Source organism: Carcharhinus amblyrhynchos, chromosome 30, assembly GCF_965287045.1.
Source record: "Carcharhinus amblyrhynchos chromosome 30, sCarAmb.v2.hapA, whole genome shotgun sequence".
Taxonomy (NCBI): Eukaryota; Metazoa; Chordata; class Chondrichthyes; order Carcharhiniformes; family Carcharhinidae; genus Carcharhinus; species Carcharhinus amblyrhynchos.
Window position 1 is genome coordinate 24931641 of NC_137353.1, and position 13282 is coordinate 24944922.

Consider the following 13282-nt stretch of genomic DNA (forward strand, 5'->3'; position numbering starts at 1 on the left):
AGACCAAAGTGCGTCCATATTAACTATAACTGCTCAATTTCCTGTGTGGATCAGCAGAACATTCTGCGATGCTGGGTGCTGCAATGTATTCTCACTTGTGCACAAGTTATTAAAGCTTGGAAATTGATTACTCTGGGTTTAAGTGCTGTTTGTACCAAAAGCTGAACGACACATGCATGTACTGAAAAAGGCGAACGCTGGTGGGCAGAAAGTCCAATTACCGTCAATCCCACTGCAAGGAACTGGGAGCTATGCAAATTCCTCCCATGTTGGCTCCTTCATCTCAGATTGCATGTGACTGCGGACAAATCCACTTTGTACACCAGCCCCATCAAATTGAGAGCGCTCTAAAGACTTGTCTGTGGCGCCGCTGACAGACTGATACTTAATTCCGGGGCTCTCTTGATCACTGAGGCCAATCACTGCAGGATGCTCGCACTGCTGACTGAGCAGCTCTTATGCAGGTCGGAAACTCTCCAGAACGTTCCAACCTGTGTCTCCACAGAAATCATTAATTCGCGGGAGAAAACCGTAAGGGTTTGGAGCAATTAAAAGTGATGTGCTTGCTGTGTTGGAAGGGAATTACTGTGTGCCAGTCAGAGGAATAAGCTGGCACTGATAGAAGGAGGGGTGGGGGCACCAACTCAATCTTAAAACTAATTATCATTGCCTTTCTTCATCGCTCAGATTTCTTCCTTCATTCCTCTCCCCTCTCCTTCCCTCTGATTGGGGGTTGTGGGAGGTTTTAGTCATCGTGACTTTGGGATAGTGCAGGGAGATGATGCTGAGGTAAAAAAATCAGCCCTGATCCAGTTAGGGTTTAGGTTTATGGGGTCAGACAGAGAGAGGACATGCCCCCTTTTCTTTGTGCTCTGCCACTTCTCTTTCGGCCCACGTCCAACCCTTGCCCTAATATTGTGGCTTCTTGTCTCCTCGCCTTTTTCGTTTTCCTTCATGTTATCACTCCTGTTAGCTGGTTCCTGTGTGGGTGGTGAATGGGGGGGGGGGGGGGGGGGGGCGGGGTGGGGGGGGGGGGGTACCCTCGTGCGGCGGAAGAAAAGTGGGAGTGGGGGAGGGAAGAAGAAAATCAGGTGATGGTCTGCTTCTGCCGTACTTTAGGTGGTTGTCGAGGTGGCGTGTGTTAGGGGGAGGGGGTATTAGGTGTGTTTCCGGGGGTCGGAGTGGACGTCGGGGTGGTGTGTATGTTGGAGAGTTTTTTTTTGGGTGGGGGTTTCCTGGTTGGGGAGGTTTTGTGTTTGTTGCTGAGTCAGACTCTGGTATTTGGGTTAGGGTTAGGCTGGAGCAAGCTCGAGGGGCTGAATGGCCCCCTCCTGCTCTGAGGTTCCAATGTAAATATGGTGGGGGTGGGATGCAAATTACCATTTGTACAAAACCTGAAGTCTGATGGCTTATGGAGACTGGTTCCATCCTAATGTTGAACAATGATGGTGGTGAACTTTTTGTTTATTAATTCATGGGACATGGGGATCGCTGGCTGGGCCAGCATTTATTGCCCATCCTTAATTGCTCAAGGACAGTTGTGAGTCACCCGTATTGCTGTGGCTCTGGAGTCGCATGTTGGCCAGACCAGGGAAGGGCGGCAGATTTCCTTCCCTAAAGGACATCAGTGAACCGGATGGATTTTTCCGACAATCGACAATAGTTTCGATTAAGTAGATTCTTAATTCCAGATATTTTTCATTGAATTCAAATTCCACCATCTGCCGCGGTGGGGTTTGATCCTGGGTCCCCAGAACATTAGCTGAGTTTCTGGATAAATAGTCTAGTGATAATACCACTAGGCGCTGGCCTACTGGTATCATGGAACAACACTCTTCCAAAGCTGCATGAAGCGTGAAAAAATACTTAAAAAAATCAAAGACTGAGAAGATTGTTTCTTTTAACATGAATACATGTGAAGCGAAGTGAAGATTAGTTCAAAATTTAAAAGCTCAAACTTCCAAGAAACGGCAGATGGTTTGCTGAATTCACAACATCTCATCAACAGACTGGAGCTCAGGATTCGAGACAAGGTGGTTCATTTGTGCAGCCATTTGGTTGTTACCTTGGGAAGCCGCCCTCTCAGAATGACCAGGGGTCTCGTGGAATCGTCATTGATGTCCCGGTAGTCAACAAAACCTTCTGTCAGAGGTTAAGCTACAGCGGCAGTGGCAGAGGGAGTAAGCATGCAGACTGGAATTTCCAAGGCAGAGTTTTCTTCTCTCTCCCTCTGTGTTTGTTTACTCAGCAACATCTTGGATGCCAGTAGCTGACACTACAGGTGTGAGGCCTGCGGCACGGTGGCACAGTAGTTAGCATTGCTGCCTCACAGCGCCAGGGACCGGGGTTCAATTCCAGCCTAGGACCACTGTCTGTGTGGAGTTTGCACATTCTCCCCGTGTCTGCGTGGGTTTCCTCCCACAAGTCCAAAGATGTGTGGGTTAGGTTGATTGGCCATGCTCAACTGCACCTTAGTGTCAGGCGAATGGTTGGGGTAAGTATGTGGGGTTATGGGAATAGAACCTGGGTGGGATTACGATTGGCGAAGAACCGATGGGCTGAATGGCCTCCTTCTGCACTGTCGAGATTCTACGGTTCTGTGATAATTCTTGGTGCCTGCCCAACATAACACTGGCTGCTGATTGGCCACAACGGGGCTTTCCAAAGTGTAGCGGCGTGGCTGTGATTAGTTAGAGCTGCTCTCCGTCACAGAACCTTTAACTGATGGTTCTGGAGGTGGGAGTTGGTGGGGGAGGAGGGGGGGGTCCTTGTTCAGGAAAGCCACAGTGCAGACGGTAATAGGGAAGGCAAATGGAACGTTGGCTTTTATTTCAAGGGGGCTGGAGTGTTAAAGTAAAGAGGTATTGCTGCAATTGTACGAGGTACTAATGAGGCCACATTTAGACTACAATGTGCTGGTGTGGCCCCCTTACTTAAGGGAGGATACATTATCATTGGAGGCAGTCCAGGTTTACTCGGGTGATCCCAGGTGTGGAGAGACACGAGGAAAGATTAAACAGGTTGGGTCCTTACAGTTGAGAAGAATAAGAGGTGATAAGATTGAAACATTTTAGGGGGTTAGACAGGATAAAAGTTGGGAGGATGTTTCCACTCATGGGAGTGTGTAGGGGGCCACAGTCACAGAATAAGAGGGTGCTCATTTAAGATGGATTTGAGGAAGAATTTCTTCCCTCAAAGAGTGGTGAATCTTTGGAATCCTTTCCCCCAGGAAGCTGTGGGCTCGAGTCCTTGACTATTTTCAATGCTGAGATCAATAGGTTTTAATCAGTGGGGAATTAAGGGTTACGGAGATAAGGCAGGAAAATGAACTAAGGGAATGTTAGATCAGCCATGGTCTTATTAACCGGTGGAGCAGGTTCAAAGAGCTGAATGGCCTACTCCTGTTCCCTATTTCTAATGGTCTTAGACAGCTTAAAGCCAAGGGAGGGGACTTATCATCAGAATAATGTGCAGTTGACCACTTTTTTCAGGGAAATATTTCAGATTCCCCTGGGAACATGCTGGTGTTCTCGAATGTCCCCAGACCTGCTCCTGCCATGCCACTGACTTCCGGAATACGCTCAGCCAAAGTTGGCAAGCGGAATGCTACCTGCTCCTTTTCCCGTGGACGAGGTAGATGCACCTTGGGACTGATGTGATGACTGCAAATGACCCATCATGTGTAGCATTTAAACCTCAAATTAAATCTTTTTGCTCCAATTTGCGTGGTGAGACTGATGGATGCCCAGGAGGAGAAAGGTAGGGAGCAAACAGCTGAGGGAACGAGTGGATTGTTGCGCGGTTGTGATCTGACTCCAGCCGAGGGGCTGTGTTTGCCCAGCCGAGCATCTGGGTGGGAGGCCTCCTCAGCAAAGTCAGATGTCAATGGGGACTCTCCAACCCCACTGGCAGAAGGTGACCTTTTTACAGGTGTCACAGAACATTCCAGAAAACAAGAAGCTCTCGCAGATGCCAGCTGGAAACTTTGTTGCCAATCCAAGCTGGAAACACGGGCCAGGCCGCTGCATTTTTGGGCAGTTTTGTTCCTCTAAGTTTGGAGGAGGCAAGTTGCCAAGACATTGAAGTGGCTCACGTCAGACAGAGCCAGAACAGATGGTCCTAATCCCTCAGCAAAAGCACAGCTCTGCAAAGACTCAAGAAATTGTGCTTTTGTTCTGGGATATTTACCAAAATAGAGAAATTTGTACTGGCAATAAGTAATGTGCTTGGGCCCATCACGGCTGCTCTGCCATTTTGCCAGCTCCATCTCTTTACTCCTGCTTCATGCTGAAAAAAAGACATATGTTATTGAAGCTTTCCGTCCTACGCTCATCAGGACAATTCACAAGAACGCCAAATTGTTTGTGCGGCACAGTGGCACAGTGGTTAGCCTCACAGCGCCAGGGACTTGGGTTCGATTCCCGACTTGGGTCACTGTCTGCATTTTCTCCTCATGAGTTTCCTCTGGACGCTCCAGTTTCCTCCCTGAAGGACATGCTAGTTTGGTGCATCGGCCGTGCTAAATTCTCCCTCAGTGTTCCTGAACAGGTGCCAGAGTGTGGCGACTAGGGGATTTTCACAGTAACTTCATTGCAGTGTTAAGGTACTTGTGGCAATAATAAATAAATTTCAAAACTTGTAATGATGTCGACAATTTATACTGCTTGAGAAGAGAGTGTTGATTGGTTGGCATGTGAACTCTGATTAGTGCAGGCGTTGTCATGGAGAATACACCAGTGGATTGTTAACATCAGCCCGTGCTTACAAAACACAAAACAGAACATTCGATGTGGTTCTGCAATTGGGCAGCACTTGCTAAACAATCATGAGTTTGCTCAGAATGACACTGACAATCAAACTCAGATTATCAGTCAGGTTTGCATCTGACTCACCTACACATGTAGAAGCAACATATCCTCACACACAGGGCCTAGGGGTGAAAGGTTATCGGGGGTAGGCGAGAATATGAAGTTGAGGTTAGAATTAGATTATTATTACTATTATTATTATTGTTACAGTCATAGCTAGGGTGTAGAGAAAGATCAACTTAATGCAAGGTAAGTCCATTCAGAAGTCTGACAGTAGCAGGGAAGAAGCTGTTCTTGAGTCAGTTGGTGCGTGACCTCAGACATTTGTATCTTTTTCCCGATGGAAGAAAGTGCAAGAGAGAATGTCTGGGGTGCGTGGGGTCCTTAATTATGCTGGCTGCTTTGCCGAGGCAGCAGGAAGTGTAGACAGACTCAATGGATGGGAAGCTGGTTTGCGTGATGGACTGGGCTGCATGACGACCTTTTGTAGTTCCTGGTGGTCTTGGGCAGATCAGGAGTCATACCAAACTGTGATACAACCAGAAAGAATGCTTCCTATGGTACATCTATAAAAGTTGGTGAGAGTCGTAGCTGACATGCCAAATTTCCTTAGCCTTCTGAGAAAGTAGTGTCGGCATGTGGGGACCAGGACAGGTTGTTGGTGATCTGGACATCTAAAACTTGAAGCTCTTGATCATTCCTACTTCATCTCTGTTGATGTAGACAGGTGTGTGTTCTCCTTTATGCTTCCTGAAGTCGATGACAATCTCTTTCCTTTTGTTGATGTGAAGGGAGATATTATTGTTGCCGCACCAGTTCACCAGATTCTCTATCTCATTCCTGTACTCTGTCTCATCATTGTTTGAGAGCCGACCCACTACGGTGGTGTTGTCAGCAAATTTGATAATCGAATTGGAGGGGTTTGTATCTGTAAAGGCTTGATTACTTGTGAAGATTCGCATTCTAAACATTCTTCACATTCCAATCTGTAATTCCAATCTTGCAATTGTGTCTTTGCCTATAAGTGTGGTGTTTGTGAAATAACTTCTGTTCACCTGATAAAACAGCAGCGTTCTGAAAGCTCGTGATTCCAAATAAAACTGTGGGACTTTAACCTGGTGTTGTGAGACTTTTTACTGTGCCTTCGGAAGAAATCGCAATGTCTGTCTCGAGAGGCGACATGCAGCAATGGCAAAAATGTGTCACCCATGGTATCCATTTGGTTTGTAATGTTGAATCTGTGTGGATGGACCGTGTGGATGGGCCACTGTCTCTACCCGTCCATGCAACCTGCACTCTCAGACTACCCGTCTACACCATGCATATGGCACAGCCCACCCAGACAAGCCAAGCTCTCGGCACACCCAGACAAGCCAAGCTCTCGGCACACCCAGACAAGCCAAGCTCTCGGCACACCCAGACAAGCCAAGCTCTCGGCACACCCAGACAAGCCAAGCTCTCGGCACACCCAGACAAGCCAAGCTCTCGGCACACCCAGGCAGTGACTCCTTCTCCACATGGACATTTTCCCCAGACAGTGTTAGGGCAAAGTCTGTAACAGCCAGGGAGGCGTACGATAGCTGTTTCTTTATTCAGAGTTTCTGCAGCGAGGTCAACAGGTCGAAACAATAATTTATTTATGTAAATGATAGTCGGTTGTTACACACCGGGGTTACGTTAGTTCAGAATGAAGCCTGCTCCCTATCATGTATTTGAAATCTGCAGGACCCCAAAGAGCACTGCCACTTTCCTGATGTTTTCTTTGCAAAATGCCTTTTAAGTAGGCGCCTTAATGTGAGTTGTACACCTCAGAGAGAGAGAGAGAGAGAGGGGAGGGCGATGTATAATTCATGAGGGTCAGCGAATGCTTTCTGAGGCACAGTTACCAATGTGGAACCCTGTGCTCAATCACACAAGCAAAGTGGATGGGTTGAAGAGTTAATGCAACTCTTTTACTTTACTACTTATTAGCATTTTGCCTGACTGGCTCATGCCAGAAGCGGGTGAATTAATGGGATCTTGTTATATTTTCCTTATCTGCCAGGGCCAATGTATTATTTATAAGTTACAGAGACCACATTGTCATGCAACACAGTTGACTAAAACATTCGGGAGCGCAAACATGACTTGGTTTCGAATGGGCTAGGAACGTCAGAACCACCACCAACCCCCACCCCCCCACCCCCCGTCTTCTGACGACAAACTTTACTTCAGGGGAAACGTTTTATTTTTGATTTCTCTCTGTGCCAGCCCAGCCCTAGACCTAACCTGTCGACAGTCGGCATGGCAACACAGCATGTTGCTTCACACACAGTGAAATCTGAGGTTAAAGGTGGCGGATGTTCAGCTACGTTGTACATAATCCTCAGAGAGTTGTGCATCATTGAATAGAAGATGCACGGGAAATGCCTTTTTGCTCACTGGTATCTCTATTGTTTTGTTTTCAGATGGTTGGTCAAAGGTGGTTTGAGGTATGATGACCTCCTGCCACTGATATTGTAAATGAAGTCTGCTGATCATAAACCTGTGTCCTGTTTCATGACACCATTACTGGTTAGTGCCAACAGCGACTCGCCTGACGAAGGGGCAGTGCTCCGAAAGCTAGTGGCTTGTCCTACCAAGTAAACCTGTTGGATGGTGTTGTGAGACTTCTTACTGTGTTTACCCCCCGTCCAACCCCAGCATCTCCACATCATAGTGCCAACAAGGACAGACACTGATAATTGGAGCAGCACAATTAATTAGATCATCACTTTGTTACATTGAATAATCCACAGGACTATCAAGAATGTAACAACAAAAGCCAGGAGGTCCAACAAACACATTCCTTTTTGATTGACCTCAGTCTTCCTCAAACCTCTTTAGTTTATTAGTGTCGCAAGTAGGCTTATATTAACCAAAAGAGGAAATGCTCAGCAGGTCTGGCAGCAGGGGTGGCACGGTGGCACAGTGGTTAGCACTGCTGCCTCACAGCGCCCGGGACCCAGGTTCGATTCTCGGCTTGGGTCACTGTCTGTGTGGAGTTTGCACGTTCTTCCCGTATCTGCGTCAGTTTCCTCCGGGTGCTCCGGTTTCCTCCCACAGTCAAAAGGTGTGCAGGTTAGGTGGATTGACCGTGTTAAATTGCCACATGGTCTCAAGGGGTAAATACATGAAGTTATGGGGACAGGGCCTGGGTGGGATTGTGGTCAGTGCAGACTAGATGGGCTGAATGGCCTCTTCCTGCACTGTAGGATTCTATGATCGTAAGGAGAGAAGGGAACTGATGTTTCAAGTCCCTTTGTCAACATTTGTGGAAACAATGACAAACTACAAAGAGTCAAACTTTAACAAAGGGTCACCTGGAGTCGAAACATCAGCTCTTTTCTCTCCTTACAGATGCTGTCAGACCTGCTGGGATTATCCAGCATTTTCTCTTTTTGGTTGCAGATTCCAGCAGCTGCAGTAATTTGCTTTTATTCTAGACTTACATTAACACTGCAATGAAGTGACTGTGAAAATCCCCAAGTCACCACACTCCAGTGCCTGTTTGGGAGAATTTAGCATGGCCAATGCACCTAACCAGCACATCTCTCAGACTGTGGGAGGAAACCAGAGCACTTGGAGGAAGCCCCAAGGAGAATGTGCACAGACTGTGATCCAAGCCAGGAATCAAAACTGGGTGTTGTGAGGCAGCAATGCTAACCATTGTGCCGCCGTGCCACTAACTTGCAATTATGTAGTGATTTTAAAGTGGAAAAATATACCAAAGCACTTCTCAGAGCAGCAATCAGTACCAAATGGGTGCCCAGCTAAAGGAGGAGGCCTTGTCTCTACTGAATTGTATCCCTTGGACCATTGCACCAGCTGGAGTACTGTGTGCAGTTTTGGTCGCTGCACTTACGCAAGGATATTTTGGTCTTGGAGGGAGTGCAGAGGAGGTCTACTAGGCTGATACCGGAGCTGAGGGGGTTGAACTATGAGGAGAGGCTGAATAAACTAGGCTTGTACTCGTTAGAGTTTAGAAGAATGAGGGGAGATCGCATTGAGACGTATAAGATGATGAATGGGATGGATAGGATAGAGGTGGAGAGACTCTTCCCGCTCAGAAAGGACTGTAGGATTAGAAGGCACAGCCTCAAGATAAAAGGGGGGCAGTTTAGAACAGAGTTGAGGAGGAACTTCTTCACTTAAAGGATGGTGAATCTCTGGAATTCTCTGCCTGTTGAAGTGGTGGAGGCTGCCTCACTAAATATATTTAAGACGCGGGTTGATAGGTTTTTGATAGGCAAGGGGATTAAGGGTTATGGGGAGAGGGCGGGAATGTGGAACTGAGACACGACAGATCAGCCATGATCTTATTGAATGGCGGGGCAGGCTCGAGGGGCTAGATGGCCTACTCCTGCTCCTATTTCTTATGTTCTTATGTTCTTATATTTATATGACCCGCTTCAATGACTTACACTGGTAACTTATTCTACAATCGACCACTGGGTGAAAATGCTCCACCTGGATTTCTCTTTGTTCTCATCATTATCTCATTTTAAACTGGATTCGGACCCCTTCAGCATTTTGTTGAAATGAAGGGAGGTGCCCTTCCTATTTGACCATGGAAGTAGATTGTAGGCAGCCTCAGGGAGGGTGAGGGGTGCTGGTCTGGTGGCCCACCTCAGTTCTCTGAAACTTGGTCCAGTTAATTTAGAAAGCAGTGGCTTAGTTGTACTCCCACTGGACCAGAGACCCAGAGTAACGCTCTGGGGGAACCTGAGTTCGAATCCCACCACGTCTAACTTTCGAACCTGAAACATTGGGAGGAATTCTCCAGCCTCATACGACCATGTGTTTCCTGGTGGTGGAAGGCAGCGCGCTGTTTGCAGTGGAATTCTTTGGTCCCACTGCTGAAAATAGGACTTCCCATTGATGTCACCCTATGCCACCGTGGAACTTGTGGCAATGCCACACTGCCAGCAGGACAGGAGAATCCCGCTGGCATGGAAGGCTGGAGAATTCTGACTAGCATCTCTGTATCTCCCTTCACAGATTGTGCCAGAGCTGCTGGATGTTCCAGCATTTTCTGTTTTTATTTCAGATTTCCAGCATCTGCAGTATTCTACATTTACTTTGGTGTTTTCATTTATCTCTCACTGACAATTTAAGCCTTTTTTTCATGCTTAAAGAGGTCAAGTTTTCAAGTTTGCTGACAAGACCATTGTGGTGGGTTGGATCTCAAACAATGATGAGACAGAGTACAGGAATGAGATAGAGAGTCTGGTGAACTAGTGCAGCAACAATAATCTCTCCTCAATGTCAACAAAACGAAGGAGATTGTCATCGACTTCAGGAAGCGTAAAGGAAAAGAGCTTTAGGGTTTTTAGATGTCCTGATCACTAACAACCTGTCCTGGTCCCCACATGCCAACACTATAGTTAAGAAAGCCCAACAACGCCTCTACTTTCTCAGAAAATGAAGGAAATTTGGCATGTCAGCTATGACTCTCATCAACTTTTACAGATGCACCATAGAAAGCATTCTTTTTGGTTGTATCACAGCTTGGTATGGCTCCTGCTCTGCCCAAGACTGCAAGGAACTACAAAAGATCATGAATGTAGCCTAATCCATCACACAAACCAGCCTCCCATCCATTGACTCTGTCTACACTTCCCATTGCCTTGGCAAAGCAGCCAGCATAATTAAGGACCCCACACACCCCGGACATTCTCTCTTCCATGTTCTTCCTTTGGGAAAAAGATACAAAAGTCTGAGGTCACGTACCAACCTTCTTCCCTGCTGCTGTCAGACCTTTGAATGGACCTACCTTGCATTAAGTTGATCTTTCTTTACACCCTAGCTATGACTGTAACGCTACATTCTGCACTCCCTCGTTTCCTTCTCTATGAACAGCATGCTTTGTATAGTGCACAAAAAACAATACTTTTCAGTGTACGTTAATACACGTCATAGTAATAAATCAAATCGAGGTCATAGAATCCCTACAGTGCAGAAAGAGGCCATTTTTTCTGACAATGATTTCACGTGGATCAGTAGATTCTTAATTCCAGATACTTTTTATTGAATTCAAATTCCAACATCTGCTGTGGTGGGATTTGAACCTGGGTCCCCGAAACATTAGCCGAGTTCTGGATTAATAGTCTGGCGATAATACCACCAGGCCATCACCTTCCCTGTGTATACCTTGGCTGTACTGCCTCCAATGCAAGTACTCTTTTCCTTTTACAGGGATCGGTTTAGCTTGGGTGGCTGGTTTGTGATGCTAACAGCACAGGTTCAATTCCCGTACTGGCCTTCTCAACCTCGTCTGAGCTGTGGAGATCCTCAATGTAATATTTCCACCAGCTTGTGGTCATCATGTTGACTCTAGCTTTTACCCTTCCTTTACATATGGAGACCCAAACGGCACACTGTATTCTGCATGTGGTCTCAGCAAAGCTATGTACACTTGCAGCAAGATTTCTTTATTCCTGTCCACCAATCCCCTTGCAAAAAAAATGGACAAGATGCCTTTTGCCTCCCTAGGTCTGTGGAGTCTGCTCCTTGCTGTGAAAATCAAGCCCTGTAACTTAGTTCTCACATAATATCTTATTGATTGAATAGCAATTGCAGTGACCTATACACATCACGACTTGAAGGTCTTTTTTTAATGATTCAGCCAGGGCTCTTCCCAATTATTGGTATCTATTAAAAAAGCACGCTAAAAAAATGATATTTTAAGCCTTGGAGACTAATTCCATTGCTCCCCGCTCCAAGTAATGCAGCATCTTGCAATTTATATGAAGCTACCGCGCTGTATACGAAATCTATTAGCCAGTCTGCTTTAGTTTTTGTCTTTTGTGCAGGCGTCCCACTTAATATTATCACCCGTTATCCCCAGAGGGTTAATTATTAAAGCTAAGAGAGACTTCCCCATTCAAGTGGTATCTCCAGAGTAAGTTATGATTTATAAAGCACTCAGTGGAGGTCAGGTGTTGCAGCATTAGTCGTTCATTGTAAAACCAGCCCGATTTCTGTTCAAGCTTCATCTCTGGCACAGAAACAGCAGGTCATCTACAACACACACATTTGCAGTACAGTTTAAACACATATTGTACAAGTGGTGCTTCCCGCTGCTCAGCCCCTGGTTACTTGTTGCAAAAATTGTTGATGGAATGCATTTTGTCCCAGTAGGCAGATTAGCAATTCCTGCTTTTCCTTCATTCATGGCATGTGGGCGTTGCTGAGCCAGCATTTATTGTCCATCCCCAAGGACAACTGAGAGTCAACAATACTGCTGTGGGTTTGGAGTCACATGTAGGCCAGGCCAGGTAAGGATGGCAGATTTCCTTCCCTAAAGGATATTAGTGAAATGGGTTTTTACGACAACCAGCAATGGTTTTATGAGACAAATACAAAAAATGCTGGAGAAACTCAACAGGTCTGACAGCATCTGTGGAGAGAGAATAGACCTAACATTTTGAGTCTGGATGCAGTAACAAGTCTCCCAACACCAGGCTAAAGTCCGCCTGATGAAGGAGCAGCGCTCCAAAAGCTCATGATTCTAAATAAACCTGTTAGACTTTAATCTGGTGTTGTGAGACTTCCTACTGTGCCCACCCCAGTCCAACACTGGCATCTCGAGGCTGGATGACAGACACGAAACATTGGCTCTATTCTCTCCCCATAGATGCTGTCTGACCTGCTGAGTTTCTCCAGCATTTTCTGTTTTGGATTCCAGCATCCACAGCCTTTTGCCTTACGTAGGGATGGTTTTATAGTCATTATTAGACTTTTAATTCCAGATGTTTTATTGAAATTTATTAAATTTCACCATTTGCCATAGTGGGATTCGAACCCAGGTCCCCAGAGCATTACTCCAGGTCTCTGCATTACTGTGACAATACCACTGCGCCACTGCCTCCGAAGCTGGTTGAGTGTTGGCGTTGATTGACATAGCAATGTGATTGGCATGCCATTGATTTGTGGCAGTGATGAACGGACTGCTGATCTGTAGCATTATTATGTTGCTGGGATTTGACTAATATGTTAGAATGTGCTGGTGGAATGTGATTGGCATGTTGGTATATGGCAGAGAGATGTGTGTCAATCAGGTACGTTCTTGGTTTGACTGATTCCCTTTGTGGTCATCCAAATCAGGGACAATAACGTAACATTGGAACAACCTAGACAGACCCTTAAATGCACATCATCATATCTCCCTGATGTTAATCTGAGGCACCAGGCTGCCCACAGAGGCAGAAACGTTACTAAATATATTTTGAGCTGGTGTGACAGTAACTGTGTTGGGTCTGACGTCTTACATAGCGATGTGTTCAGCAAACAGCACCGGAACCTGTGATTATAAAACTGATACGGTTCAGCTCACGCAGACAGCAGAGGTAGTGACAGCCTAAATTATCTTGTCCGTGGAGGCCTAACTTCATTTGTAGGAAGCAGAATCAGTGTCTCCTGCACTCTGGGATAAAGATGTTGCATTCAAAGCA

General features: G+C 46.3%; 1 protein-coding gene across 1 annotated transcript in view; it reads right to left on the bottom strand.

Annotated features, from left to right (window-relative positions):
- The window catches only part of LOC145360085 (immunoglobulin superfamily member 21-like), a 299512-nt gene that overhangs the window by 17597 nt on the left and 268633 nt on the right, over positions 1–13282 (bottom strand). The gene's annotated exons all lie outside the window — the stretch shown is intronic.